Source organism: Gopherus flavomarginatus, chromosome 9, assembly GCF_025201925.1.
Source record: "Gopherus flavomarginatus isolate rGopFla2 chromosome 9, rGopFla2.mat.asm, whole genome shotgun sequence".
Taxonomy (NCBI): Eukaryota; Metazoa; Chordata; order Testudines; family Testudinidae; genus Gopherus; species Gopherus flavomarginatus.
The window spans coordinates 85,391,799-85,405,621 of record NC_066625.1 but is presented as its reverse complement, the minus strand read 5'-3'; the positions used below and the strand labels follow the sequence as shown (position 1 = coordinate 85,405,621).

General features: G+C 46.2%; 1 long non-coding RNA gene across 1 annotated transcript in view; it reads left to right on the top strand.

Moving 5' to 3' along the window:
* The window catches only part of LOC127058088 (uncharacterized), a 30,180-nt gene extending 17,239 nt beyond the window's left edge, over positions 1-12,941 (top strand). Inside the window, exons 2-3 of the long non-coding RNA XR_007776284.1 lie at positions 5,090-5,366; positions 5,811-12,941. This is a non-coding gene — a long non-coding RNA (uncharacterized LOC127058088). The remainder of the gene's footprint in view (positions 1-5,089; positions 5,367-5,810) is intronic.
* The last annotated feature ends 882 nt before the right edge of the window (positions 12,942-13,823 follow it).

Below are 13,823 nucleotides of genomic sequence, written 5' to 3'. Positions count from 1 at the left end.
GCATGGCTGGATTTTGCAGGCAATGGATTCCCCAATATGCCTCCCTTGCAAAACCTCTACAGGAACTCACTCGACTCTCTGTGCCTAATCCCGTGCCATGGCCACCTGAAGCAGACTCTGCCTTTGTTTCCCTCAAACAAGGTTTGGCTTCTGCCCCCGCTTTAGGGCTGCCAGACTATTCTAAGCCTTTTACCCTTTTCTGCCATGAACAATCTGGATGTGCACTTGGAGTTCTCACTCAGGTGCACGGAGGCAAGAACCGCCCAGCAGCTTATTTCTCTGCCACTTTGGACCCTGTAGCCCAAGGCCTGCCCCCCCTGCCTGCATGCTGTGGCTGCCGCAGCATGCTTAGTCGAAATGTCTGAATCCCTTGTCCTTCGCTCCCCCCTTACTCTCATGGTCCCTCACTCTGTAGAAACTCTGATGTTATAACACAATACAAGCCACATCTCCTCCGCTCACCTTACCAGGTATGAACTTCTACTGCTGTCGACCTCATATATCACTATAAAGCGCTGTTCTCAGTTAAATCCTGCCACTCTCCTTCCTTTGGCTAATGACGGTGATCCTCACGACTGCCTTGCCACTGTCTCTGCTATCACCGTCCCGTGCTCTGACCTTTCTGATGTCCCTTTCCCTAACTCTGACCTTGTTTTGTTTACTGATGGTTCCTGTTTTCGAGACAACCAAGGTCATCTCCTTGCAGGATACGCTGTAGTGTCACTCTCTGAAACCCTAGAAGCTGCGCCTTTACCTTCTGTAACCTCAGCACAAGTTGCTGAATTAGTTGCCCTCGCCCGTGCCTGCTTTTTGGCGGAGGGACGCTCCGCCACCATTTACACTGACTCCCACTATGCTTTTGGGGTTGTACATGACTTTGGTACCCTCTGGCAAGCTCGGGGTTTCCTTACATCTGCCGGTACCCCTATTAAGAACGGCCCCTGTATCGCTGCTCTCCTGTATGCAGTTTTACTTCCCTCTGCCCTGGCTATTGTTAAGTGCCCTGGCCACTCGATGACAGACACTGATGTTGCTAAGGGTAACACATTTGCTGATGCCTCTGCTAAACATGCTGCTGCCATAGAACCTGCATTTCTAGGTTCTCTCTCTGTTTCTATACCACTGCCGTCCCTCACTGACCTCACCCTGCTCCAGGACTCTGCCTCAGAAACCGAAAAAGACTCCTGGGTTGCCCAGGGTAGCTCTCTACATCCTGATTCCCTTTGGTGTTCTCCCACTGGTGCCTTTGTAGCCCCCTTTTCATTCTACCCATCGCTGGCCGCCCTGCTACACGGTGTTTCGCATATCAGAAAGGAGGGGATGGTCTCTGCTCTAACTAAGGCGGGATGGTGGGCTCCCCATTTCAGCTCTTTTGCAGCCCGCCACTGTGCCACATGCACCACTTGCCAAAGCCACAATATTGGTAAACCTGTAAAAGTGGCTCAGGGATTCCGGGGCTTGCCCCAAGCACCCTTCTTGCATTGGCAACTTGATTTTGTACAAATGCCTAGGTGTCAACGATTTGAATTTATTTTGGTTATGGTATGTTTATTTTCTGGTTGGATTGAAGCCTTTCCTTGTCGCAAGGCTGACTCACTGTCCATTGCTAAATGTTTGTTAAACCATATTATGCCTGCCAAGGGAATTTCTGCCACTCTGTCCAGTGACCGGGGTACACACTTTACCGGACAAATTGTCCAACACCTGGATCATATATTACATGTCACACACCTGCTGCACTGTCCCTACCACCCACAAAGTGCAGGTGCTGTGGAAAGGCGAAATGGTGTACTTAAGAATAAAATTGCTAAGATTTGTGACTCCACAGGGTTAAGCTGGCCAGCAGCTTTACCACTAGCCCTTATGGAAATGCGATCCACTCCATCCCAAAGGCATAAACTGAGTCCTTTTGAAATGTTATGGGACGTCCTATGTGAACTGTGGCTACCATTACTCCAGTCCCAGACTTGAACTTGACTGACAGTACGCTCCTTCAATATTGCAAGGGATTAATGCAAGCTGTAAGTCACTTCCATTCACAGGTTCGAGCCGCCTGGCCAACGGAACCCACCTCTGACGCCTGCCACAACCTTGAGCCAGGTGACTGGGTCTACGTACGGCATCACCATCGAAAACACGCCTTGGAACCTCGGTGGAAGGGTCCTCATCAGGTACTGCTTACTACCCAGACAGCTGTTAAGCTATCTGGCATCGCAGCGTGGATACATGTTTCACAGTGTAAGAAGACGCCCTCCCCGGCAAATCATTCAACACCTCAGGACTGCGCAGAGTCAGTTTTGACTCCAGAAGAAGACGTAGAGGAACAGCCTGCAATACCTTACAATCTACGCTCTCGTAAGGGTTGCCAGAAGCAGACGACGTCCTAAAGCAAGGCCCAAGAAGCAGCAGTAGTGAGCCTAGCGCCTGCTGCCTGGTGGACATAAAACCGCGACTGCAGTTCCCTCAGTTGAGGTTGTCAGAACCAGAAGGGCCATGCCTCCAACATGCACCTCTGGTGGCGCCTGTTCCTCAGCTGCTGGTATCTTAAGATCTGGGGAGCCCACAATGGCAATTCTTTTATCCAGCAGCAAGTGTGGATAGCTCAGACCCTTAATATTTCTAAAAGCTGAGTCTGCAGCCACATCCCAGCCCACTCTCAAGCTGGTGTTCCTGTCCTGGCTATCCCACTGAATTCCCCAGACCTCACTGGAGGACCTCGTCCATTTAACAAAACATGGAACAGCAATGACACTTGGGAAGCAGTGAGAATAAATGTATCTAAATGGATAAGTGTGGTGGGGGGAAAAGGTCATTGGTGTTGGGTGTGTAATGGGACAGGGCTGGATCTGGGAAAAAGCCGTTGCCTTCAGCATATTGTGGCAAATGGTGTATGGGATTATTCAAACAAAACTAAGGAGTGGCGGGCTGGGTATGGGGGTATGAATTTTTTCTCAACCTGGGATCAAACAGAAAAATCAATCTCATGTTCCCCCTACAGTAATCTTAGTAAAAATAATACAATCTTCCAATGCTATACAAACACTACCACTCCTCGTAAGGAGGATTACCCTGTGCCCTTTGGAGGATATTACTCCTCATTTGCAGATACCTATGTAACAAATGGACGCACTCGACCCTGCCCGGCCTTAATAAGCCATCATTGGGTTTGTGGAACCAAAGCTTATACTGTATTACCAGCTAACTGGTCAGGTATCTGTTATCCCGCCCAACTTTTCCCACAATTCTGAGTACTAGAGTCCCTCCCATGAGAACGCCTCCGTAATTTCAGGCAAAAAAGAAGGGACTTACTAGATGCCCAATGGTATATACATAACATAAGCCCCTTAACTTGGGAAGAGGCCATTGGCACTTCCTTTATCCCACTTGGGGGAGTAATACACCACGCAAAAAGACTCCTAAGGTTACAAGCAGTGGTTGAAATAATGGCAAATGAAGTCGGAGAAAGTTTAAAAACCCTGGCCAAAGAAACAGGGGTGATCCGACAGGTGGCCCTCCAAAACCGTCAAGCATTAGACATAGTGCTGATGGCCAAAGGAGGGACTTGTGCTCTCATTGGGAAAGAATGTTGTCTGTTTATACCTGACAATACCAATGAGGTAATAGATCGCACTAGCCACTTAGAACAAATCACATATCTTCCTCATGAAGAGCCGAGTTCTTTATGGAAGTGGCTAAGTAACCTGTTCAATTTCTCTGGCATAGGAAACTGGTTGTTTCAGGGAGCCCTAACTATCCTGTTTGGAGTCTTAGTGATTTTTGTATGCTTTGTTAATTTCCTGTTGTATCCAGAATTGTGTCACTCAGATGACTGCCCCAAAACAGAGTGCTAATATGATGATTTTGAATATCGCTGATGAACAAAGAGATAAGGAACGGTTAATTTGTGGAACCCAGTAATCGTTAGTCATGGCATACGCCTGACCAAAAGGAGAGATTGTGAAAGTAGAATGAATTATATTGTAAGAATAGAAAGGATTAAAGAAATGTTGTCTGTATCTTTAAGCAAAATTGTTGGAATGTTGCAATCCAGGTGTCAGGAATACAGACATTAACATAGAACAGTTGCACCGTTTAAGGGCAATTGGTGAAATATTAGCCTTAGATCGATAACAGTTAGTAAGGGAATAGGATATGCATGCTGTGCCCCAGGTGAATTTTACTGTTTCGCTTTCTTTGTCCCTTTGTCTAATTCCCGCTCTTTTATCTGTATAAATAAGACTGTTTGGGCCTTGCATGGCCACTCCCATATTCTGAATGTTATTGGCGGAGCGCTGCGCTAATAAACAGAGTGGTCTGACAAATTGTGAGGCCTGATTCTAACTTTGACCCTGGTCTAAATGTTCCTTATTCTGGTATAATTTATGCCCCTTTGTGTGTGGGAATAAGCTCCCCTTGTACAGCTGCATCCACCCTCGAGGGTCTATTACACTAAATATACTGGGATAGTTAAAGCAATAGAATTTTGGAGTGACGATAACACCCAGTACAATAAGCTGCGTGCATAGGTGCTATTGCTGCAATGGGCTTGGTGCGGGGTGGGGGAGCGACATTGCCTGCTGCAGTGATTTTCGACCTTTTTTCATTTGCAGACCCCTAACAAATTTCAAATGGAGGCACGGCCTCCTTTGGAAATCTTAGACATAGTCTATGGACCCCCAGAGGTCCATGGACCACAGGCTGAAAACCGCCGGCCTACTGTTTTCTACTGAGGGGAGAGAAGTTTTTTCTACACTCTTGTCTAGAGGGGTTCTCCATTAGCTCAGGTGGCATGCGGTGCGTTTTGGAGCTGAAGCGCCAGCATTCTGGGGCGTGTGTGTTCATATCGCAATTGTCTCCTCTGTCTGCAGCATATTGAGTCATTGCAACACACCCCCTTGGAGCCCTAAGCTCTGCTCCAGAACTCCCCTTTGGGGTGGAGGCCAGAACATGTGTGCCTTGTATTTCCTGCTGGGTGTGGGCAGTCTGACAGTGCCCAAGTTTGGCCAGTAGAGGTGAAGGCCGTAGTAGTCTGGGAGAGTGCATTTTGTGTATGCACAGGAGTGCTGACCTGTACAACTCGCTGTCTCAGCAGATGCAAGAGAAGAGAAACACTTGGACTAAAATGAAAGGATCAGCCCTGCAATGGGAATAAGAACAGCATCTGCCATGTGATCATTGCGGATAAAACCACAAGGCTCTTCCATCCTCACGCTGCAGGGCACAAGCTGGTTCCCAGCTGGATCCCAGAGAATTTCACCCTCCTCTGGAGCAGCCGCCATTGGCCACAAGATAGCAGACGACCTGGATCATTGCACTGGCTAGAACGGCAGCTAGCACCCTGTGTTCCTAGAGCGCTTCGCTCTCTGGTTGGTTTAATGTTTTTAAAATCCCGAACAGCCCGTGTTTTACTATTAATAGAGTAATTTTAAAGTTACATGAGAGCCAAATGCTATTCAGGACCAATGAACCTCTCAGTTTGGTTGTTTCCTGATTGTAACTCAAGACTAGATAGATTTTGGTTTTTTAAATCTCATTTACCCCCATCCCCTCTACCTGCCTCTCTTCCCCCCTCCCCCCCGCTCAAAGTGTCTATGTTGGACAGTGCAGTCCCTGGGGTGACCTTTTACAGTTGAGCTTTAAAGCCTTGAAAATTGTTTCAGAACTTGCAAATCTACCTTTTGGATATTTTTACAGGTTTGATTCCATAGTGGGTTTTTTTTATTATTGTTCTTATTACTAGTGTCTTTACCAGGATCTTGTTTTGATTATCGTTTGGTTTTGTCTTGTTTTTTGTTTTGCTTGCTATATAGATTACCCATTTCTGATGATCAAAATTGAATCTGATTTTCAGAGAGGAGGAATGCAGCATTTAGAAAATCCTACCAGCTCCCCAAATATGCTGTATGAACAGAAGTCTCCAGTCTAAGTATGTGTATGGTCCCCATCACCGTCCTAGGTGAGCAGTAATCGATTGAGCGTGCAATACCCCTGCCAAGGTAGGAAAGTATCATTGGCCCGGATCCACGTTTCATAAGAGAAGGAGTAAGGCAGGGGGTGGGAAGTGATGGTGCCCACCTTAAAACTTTGCGCTTGGTGATTAGAGCACTGCCTGGGATGTCAGAGAACCAGGTTCAACTCCTTCCTCAGGCAGCAGAGAGCAAGGATGTGAACAGGGATCTCCCACCCGCCAAGAGTATGCTTTGAGCACTGGGCTGTGCGATATTCTGATGTGGGGTCCCTCGGTCTCTCCCACTGAAGCTGGTCCTTGATGGATTAACTATTTAGAGTCATTGGGCCAGAAAGAAAGAGAATGACTCTCTAGTCCAGTGGGTTGGGCTGGTGGAAGGCCCAGGGTCCAGTGCTCCAGCGGATATTTACGTATTTATCCACAATGGAATAGCCCCCTCTTCAGATGGCTCAGTGGTTAGAGATCTGGAGGCTCCTATTCAAATCACTTCTCCTCAGCAGGCAGAGATGGGAGTTGAACTGGTGCCACTCCCATCCTAGGTGAATGCACTAACCCTCCTCTTTGAATGGGACCTGAGCGGGTAGATGGCCTCTGAGCATTCCTGCAGGATCAGGCCCGGCAGGCAGGACAGGTAGGCAAATGCCTATCTTCCCCTGGTATGTGCATCACACCAGGCCTTTGGCAGGAGATAGGTGCCTGGGTTGCTTAGGGGGAGGCAGCAGTGCCCATGCCAGAGATGGAAACATAGGCAACTTTTACCCTGAAATTTGAGGCACAGAGTGAGTTTAGGTGTCTACAAGATTAGCTGGCAGCCCATCAGGAGGTTTGTGTGGCCCAGTGGAACCTAAAACCGAGACTTGGGTGCCTAAATACCTTTTGTGGATCTGGACCATTATCCCCAGCTAGGAAACTGAGGCACGGCACCATTAAGGCTGAAGTTTTCAAGAGTGGCCATTGAGTGCTGGTGCCCCAGTTTTTGAGTACCTCTCTGGAGATACCTTTGGCCTCCTTTTCAGGGATGCTGAGGGCCCACGGCACCAATGGGAGCCGATGGGAGCTGCAGGCAATCAACCTCCTGGAGAAATCAGCCCCGAGGTGTCTTAAGTTGGGTGACCAAAATCTGAGGCACCTGCACTCAATGGTCATGAATGAAATTTTGAGTCTGTGGCACTTTCAAAGAGCCTAAGGGTATGTCTGTGCTGCCAGCTCAGCGCAGTGAAGCTGCGACAGCATGTACTTTGGTGCCCGCGGATTCCTGGAACTCCACTGTGCTAGGCCTCGAGCTGGCTAGATTCAAACTAGCCTGAGTATGTCTGCTCAAGCTGCAATTATGCCCAGACACTGCCGTCTAGATGCACCTCGGTGACTTAGAAGCCTGAAGTGCCGTTTCCAAAGGTGACCTAAGCGCTCAGGAGCCTAGTCCCATCAGTGTCAGTTGTGAACATTTTACCCTATGTGACTTGACCCAGGTTACGCAATCGATCTCTAGCAAACTGGGAATCGAATCCCTGGGTTCAGGTCTGGTTCAGTCCCACAGCCACATGACCATCCTTCCGTCACATCTAACTGTGCCACTCAGTCAGCTTCACCGGAATGTGGCAGCTGCTGGGCGCAATTAAAAAAAGACAGAATTGGGCAAAATGTCTGGATTAAGCAAGAAATTTCCACCAACCCCCTCCCTCTCCCAAAACCCTAATAAATAAATACCTAAATATTAAGACCACCAATAGATGCAGGTGCAAAACTGATTGTTTCTAAAGACCTCAGCGGTGCTATTGACAGCATCGACTTTCTCACTGGGCTTATTTTAACTCCCCTCAGGCTGTGAACATTGCTGGGTTGAAATTGGCGCACTCCACAACTACCTCACTCTCTCCAAGCACAACCTGGCAGCATCTCTAAATATTTATCCCGAGTCTGTTTTCATTTGGGCAAAGTGGTTATCAAGTCACTTTCTGGGAAGGATAACTGGGGTCAGGAGTCAGAATCAAATGTCGGCAGACACAACTCCTGGATGTTGTTTTCATTCTTTTAAGGTCACTTAGTGCATAGACCTAACAGTGGCTCTACTGTAACTTGATATTGACCACCTCTGGAAGGACATCTGTAAACCTTAGCAAACCTATGAGTTTGCAAACGTAGTTCTGCTTGATCCTTGCTGCAGCAGGAAATAGGGGTGCTGAAAATAAACAAAGCCTCTGACAAATTGCAGCAGCTTAATAGATAGCATCATCCTGCAGATAGGTCACTCCACAAGGAGTCAGAGGACCTGGGTTTCCCATCCCACCCTTTTGTCTATTTAGTTTGTAAGATCTTTGGGGCTGGGACAGCCTCACATTATATTTTTTTGTACTGTACCCAGCACAATAAGGTTCTGATCTCAGTTGAGCCTCTGGGAACTATCATAATGCAAAGAATAAGGAATAATAATAATGCAACTCGCCATGCCATAGATGAACTGGTATTACATGTATAATGAGAGTGTAAAACTGGTTCTTTTACCACCTTTTCCCAACTTGCTGATCCTTCTTTAGCATCCCAGTTTGAAAATGTCGCCATTAACTGCTCTCTGCCTCCATTTCCCCATCTGTAAAATGGAGAATAGCGTTATTTGCTAATCTGCGGAAAGCACTTGGAGATCCATGAATGCCATGGGCACGTGAGATATTTTTTATTACTAAATTTAATTCTGGGCAAAAAGTCAAGTTTTGTGTGTGAATGGTAAGTATTTAACAAAATACACAAGTAAATAAAAGCTGGAATACAAGAAGTTGTTGGAGAGGCACAAATAGAATTGACTTTTCTTCCGGGTTTATAGCTCTACAGAATGGAAGCAATCAAAATGGGATCAAAGTAGCATCCTTTTTCATTGCCTTGGTGTTCTGTTCATAAACTAACAGTGGGTCCAATCAAAAGATTATTGGCTTTGGTTCTGCAAGAGTTTTTGAGCATTAATGCTTATTTTTCGGAGTTGTGTACACTGCTCTCCGTCGGTAAATTCACTTCCCTCTGAATCTCCCTGTTCACTGTGTGTGTAGGGCCAGATCCTGACAATTTGCTTCGGATTCTTTAAGATTCTTGAAATATACTTCTCAAGTGTCCCTTGTGAGACAGTGTAGTGAGGCAGAGTGGTCTCCCTCCGGACTGGAGAACGAGGGACCACTACCTTCCCCTGGTGAGTGGAGCCGAACCCGCCTTGCTCCCTTTGCCGCAAGTACTAGGGTGGGACAGGAAGTATAAGGGGAGGGGTTGGCAGCTCAGTTGAACAGGATCCAGCGAAGGAGATGGACGCCTCCACTCCGCTGTGACACCCGGGAGCAGAACCTGAGCTCTGCAGCACCCTGCCCATGGAGGAGATTGGGCCAGAAGAGGAGTTGCTGGGACTCTCTACCACTGTGTATCCAGCCAGGGGACCTGCAGATTATAGAGGTACCAAACGCCGGGGAGGTAGGAAGTGGTCCAGGGGCAGCTGACGACTGGCCGGCTACCTTGCTAACTGACTCTAGGTCAGCCTGTTGCAGCTGGATCCCTGCTGACTCAGCGGCGGACCCCTCCACCACTGTTAGGGCCTGGGGTGGAGGCAGGTGGGCCCGTGTCCCCCTACCCCCTGTGACCCCACCCTTGGGATGGCAGACTCCCCACCTTGGGCCAGGAGGCCTGTGTGAATTTACTGTCCATCAAGCTAGGACACTAGACTTAGTTGGTGCCCACCCCTACTGGAGCCTCTAGGCTGTGGTGGTGCTTCCCCCCCAACACCGGAGCCCGTAGATCCAGACAATGGGGAACCTCAAGCCTCCATGCAGTTGGTTTAGTTACTTGCACTTGATGTATTCATTCCATCAAAAGGAGCGCTTGACCTTTGTTCCTCAGGGATGGCCCCTCTGACCCGGGAGCATGGACTCCAGGTGTTTTGGAATCTTGCCTTAAGAGGTAGAATTCAGTGTCCTAATCCTCACAACTGCAGCAGCATTGCCGCACAGAGCACTTCTGCCTGGGAGGCAGGCACGCAAGAGTAAACCCAAGCCTGGTTCTCATGCCTGTGCTGAGAGCAACAAAGAATGAATGGAGACAAGAGCAGCCGACGTCAGCCACAGTGAAGAGAGCGCTCTATCCACCAGAAATCTGCACTCGAGTGAAGTTCAATTCCACTTACACTGGAGTGACCAAGACCAGGATCCAGCCCAGAATGGCCTTCAAGAGTTTCCCATTTGCTTCAAAACGTCTTATTGGCACCAGAGCCAGGAACAGCATTGCGTATTTGTATGAAAAAACAAGAAGTTACCTTTTACCTTTTGGATCTGTTTGTATTTGCCTAACTGCAGCCATTGCAAGGTTGTGTATTTACAATCCAGCTGGTATTTGTTTAACTTATTGAACTTGAGCTAGCAAAGGTACATTTGCACGGTCTCACTTTCCCCTACGTAGGGAAGGGAATCCAGACTGCGGCTAGAGACTCACGCAGGGAAAAGAAACCGACACCCAAACACCAAAGCAGCTTTGTATGGATTTTAAATGATTTATTATCCCAACTTGGCCTTGCCTTCTTTTACATTCCTCTTTTGGGGAGGCCTTTTCCTTCCTTTATGCTTTCATACGGTCCCATCACTGCTGACGTCTGGACTGTACGATCTAAGTGAAAAAGTCTTCACCTTCGCTCCGTGAAAACTGCTGCTTGCAGGTGCAATGGTTAGTGAGGGAGAGACTGACCGATCCACTGGGGAAGAGACAGAGCAGTGGTGTGCAGTGGCTGGAGTCATGGGACCTAATTCTCCTCATCTACACCAGTGTAATGCTATTGACATTAATAGGGCGTAATGTGGGTACAGTTATCTGCTTCTGCACTATCACATGCAGGACTGGAGCCTAACTCCAGACTAAGGCATCTAAACAAGAAGCCTGATTTTCAGCTCACTGAGCACATGGACACTCCTTTCCCAAAATCAGGCTACTTTAGGTGCCTAAATAGGGACTAAGGAGCAGGACTTACAATTCTTTTTTTGTAAAATCTGGCGTGTGGTAGACAAGACCTGAACTGTAATGTAAAAACCAGCAAGAATCCCGCTCTTTTAGAACCAGTCAAGGATTTTTTTCGATAAAATATTTTCTCACCAAAAAATGCCGATTTGTTGAAACTGAACTTGTGGTGGGAAAGGAGTGACTGTGAAACAAATTTTCTGTTTACAAACTTTTTTTGGGGGTGGAAAAAAGTTTTAAAATTGTTGAAATGTCCCATTTCAACATTTTTTTTCCAACAAGAAGTTCTGTTAACATTGAATTGAAACAAAATGTTTCAACTGATCTGACCAACATTTTTTTTCCAATGATTGTCTAAAATTTTGAAATTGCAACTTTTCCTCCCGATTCAGGACTGGAACATTTTTTGAAATCTCTAAAGCTTTCCAAGGATGGGAAAGCCATTTTCCACCTAGCTCTGCTCCCCTCCTCATACACAGACCCTTAAAACAAGAGAGCACGATCCCTCCTCTTCCATTTCTTTTGCAGATGTCTTAAACAATTATTTTTAAATAAGGGGCAAAGGGGGACAAACATTTTTGGAAGAAAAACATTTTTTCCCCATTTTATGTGCATTTTCCTGACTTTGCAGTATCTTTTGGAATACTGATTCCAACTCTAATGGTATACAGTTTCCCCCTAAACATAGGTTAGGGGTTTGTTATTGAAGTGGATGGGTGAGATTCTGTAGTCTGCGTTATGCAGGAGGTCAGACTAGATGATCATAATGGTCCCTTCTGACCTTAAAGTCTATGAGTCTATTGGTTCCAATCCTGCCATTGGATCATTCTTTGCACCTAAGTGGGTATGTTACATTTATTTTAAATTGTTGCTTACCTGTTGTGGCCTTAAGTGCTGTCCTGAGCTAGGAATGCTTTCCTGAATAAGGAGGAGGGAATGGAATTATTTGTACAAAAACCAGCAGATGGCTGCAGCTTTCTTTGTATTATAATTGTTTTTCTCACATTTTTCCTTTCTGGGTTGTCAAAAATATTTTCAAGAAAGGATCAGTTTTCAAAAAAATCTTTTTCTTTTATAAATCACATTTTGTTTCATAATGTCAAGCTTTAGCCTACCAACAAAACTAACATACTAAATATATTTTGAACTGATCAACAGATATTAAACCTAGTAGCACATGTTCCTATTAAATATTATTGTTCTGATGACATTTTAAACATATTTACCGGACAAATATTTCATAAGGGCTTTTTCACAGCCTTACAGGATCTTTAAATCTGGACTCTCCAAGGGCTTTGAACTCTGCTCCTTTAGTATTTCCTTTTTTTTGATGGTATATTTGAAGTGATTTCTGTTTACCCTCTGGTCATTTAGTCTCTGATTTCATTGAGCCTTTTGCATCGTGCAGTATGTCTGCAGCTTTGAAACATTCATAGAGAGGGAGTTAAAATGAAGTTGTTGCCATGATAAATGTTCATTTCATTATTGCGTCTTGGGTATGCACTGGGGGTAAGAATGGTTTCAGAGCAGCAGCCGTATTAGTCTGTATCCGTAAAAAGAACAGGAGTACTTGTGGCACCTTAGAAACTAATTTATTTCAGCTTAAGCTTTCATGGGCTACAGCTCACTCCTTCGCATGCATAGAATGGACATTGAGCATTAAAAAATACTTTGGCCAGATTCTGATCTCATTTACATTGATGTAAATCCAGAGTAACTCCAACGTGTTGGAGATCAGAATCTGGCCACCAATTTTCAGCCAAGAATATGAGTGTTTGCCTGGCAGAGTTCATCACAAAATGCATGTTTTTCCTGCAGTCAAATAAATGCATCTTTCCCTCCACCCCCCCTTTGTTAAAATCCAAGACCTTTCAACTTATTCTTTGCAGTTCTCAAGTTTGGGCAAAAAATTGTAATTTAAATAATAAACTGTTATATTCTAGAATTTCCCAAACCTCATTAAATGGTCTAAGGTAAAATAATGATAGTGACACAGGGCCAGATGTAGTTCTCAGTTACCTTAGTGTAAATTCCTAATAATGTCTTTGAAGTCAATGGTGTGACTCCAGATTAACACTGGAGTAAATGAGAGCACAGTGTGGCCCAGAGATTTACCCTGGGGGTTTCGTTAAGGTGATTACATTAAGAATGAGGGTGGCCAAAGGCCAGATTAGCTTCATGGTGGTTCTCTCCTAAAATTCCAAGAAGTTGTTCTAGGAGAGGAGGATCCTGCTGGGTCCAGCTGTTGTGGGTCCCCCTTGCTCCTGATGATAACAGTGACTTGTCTGTGTCCTATTTAGAGGGGAAGTGATGTTGTGCTTTTAATGGCACAGTACAAAGAGTTTGGAGTGCGTCCACATTGCAGTCAGCGGTGTCTGTGACTGCAGCATGGGTAGACAGACCTGAGTTAGCCTTGATCTAACTAACTTGGGTACTCAGCGATGCGCTATCCACCCAAGTAAATACCAGGGTCCTGGACTGGCTTGTACAGCCCACATGGAAGCCCGTGCTGCCACAGCTCTGCTGCTATTGGTACCTGCACTAGCTAGATTAACACTAACTTGGGGTACGTGTCCGCGAGCTGCTGTCACACCCTGTGACTGCAGTGTAGACACACTCTTACAAAGAGATGGGCCACATTCACAAAGCCCGGATTCTACAGTCTTCAGGAGTTTGGGGGCATTCACATCCAGGCTTTGGAATCTGCACGTCACAGAGATGCGAAGTTCCGCTCCCTAGACAAAGAGCATGGGCCATGGCGTTTTGGTTTGGCCCCATCGCTAATTTATCAACACTTGGTGATTTTTGCAGGGGTTTAAGAATGTTGAGGACCATGAGTTTAAACAAAACAGAGATGCAAGCGGGGAATCCTAGGTCATGG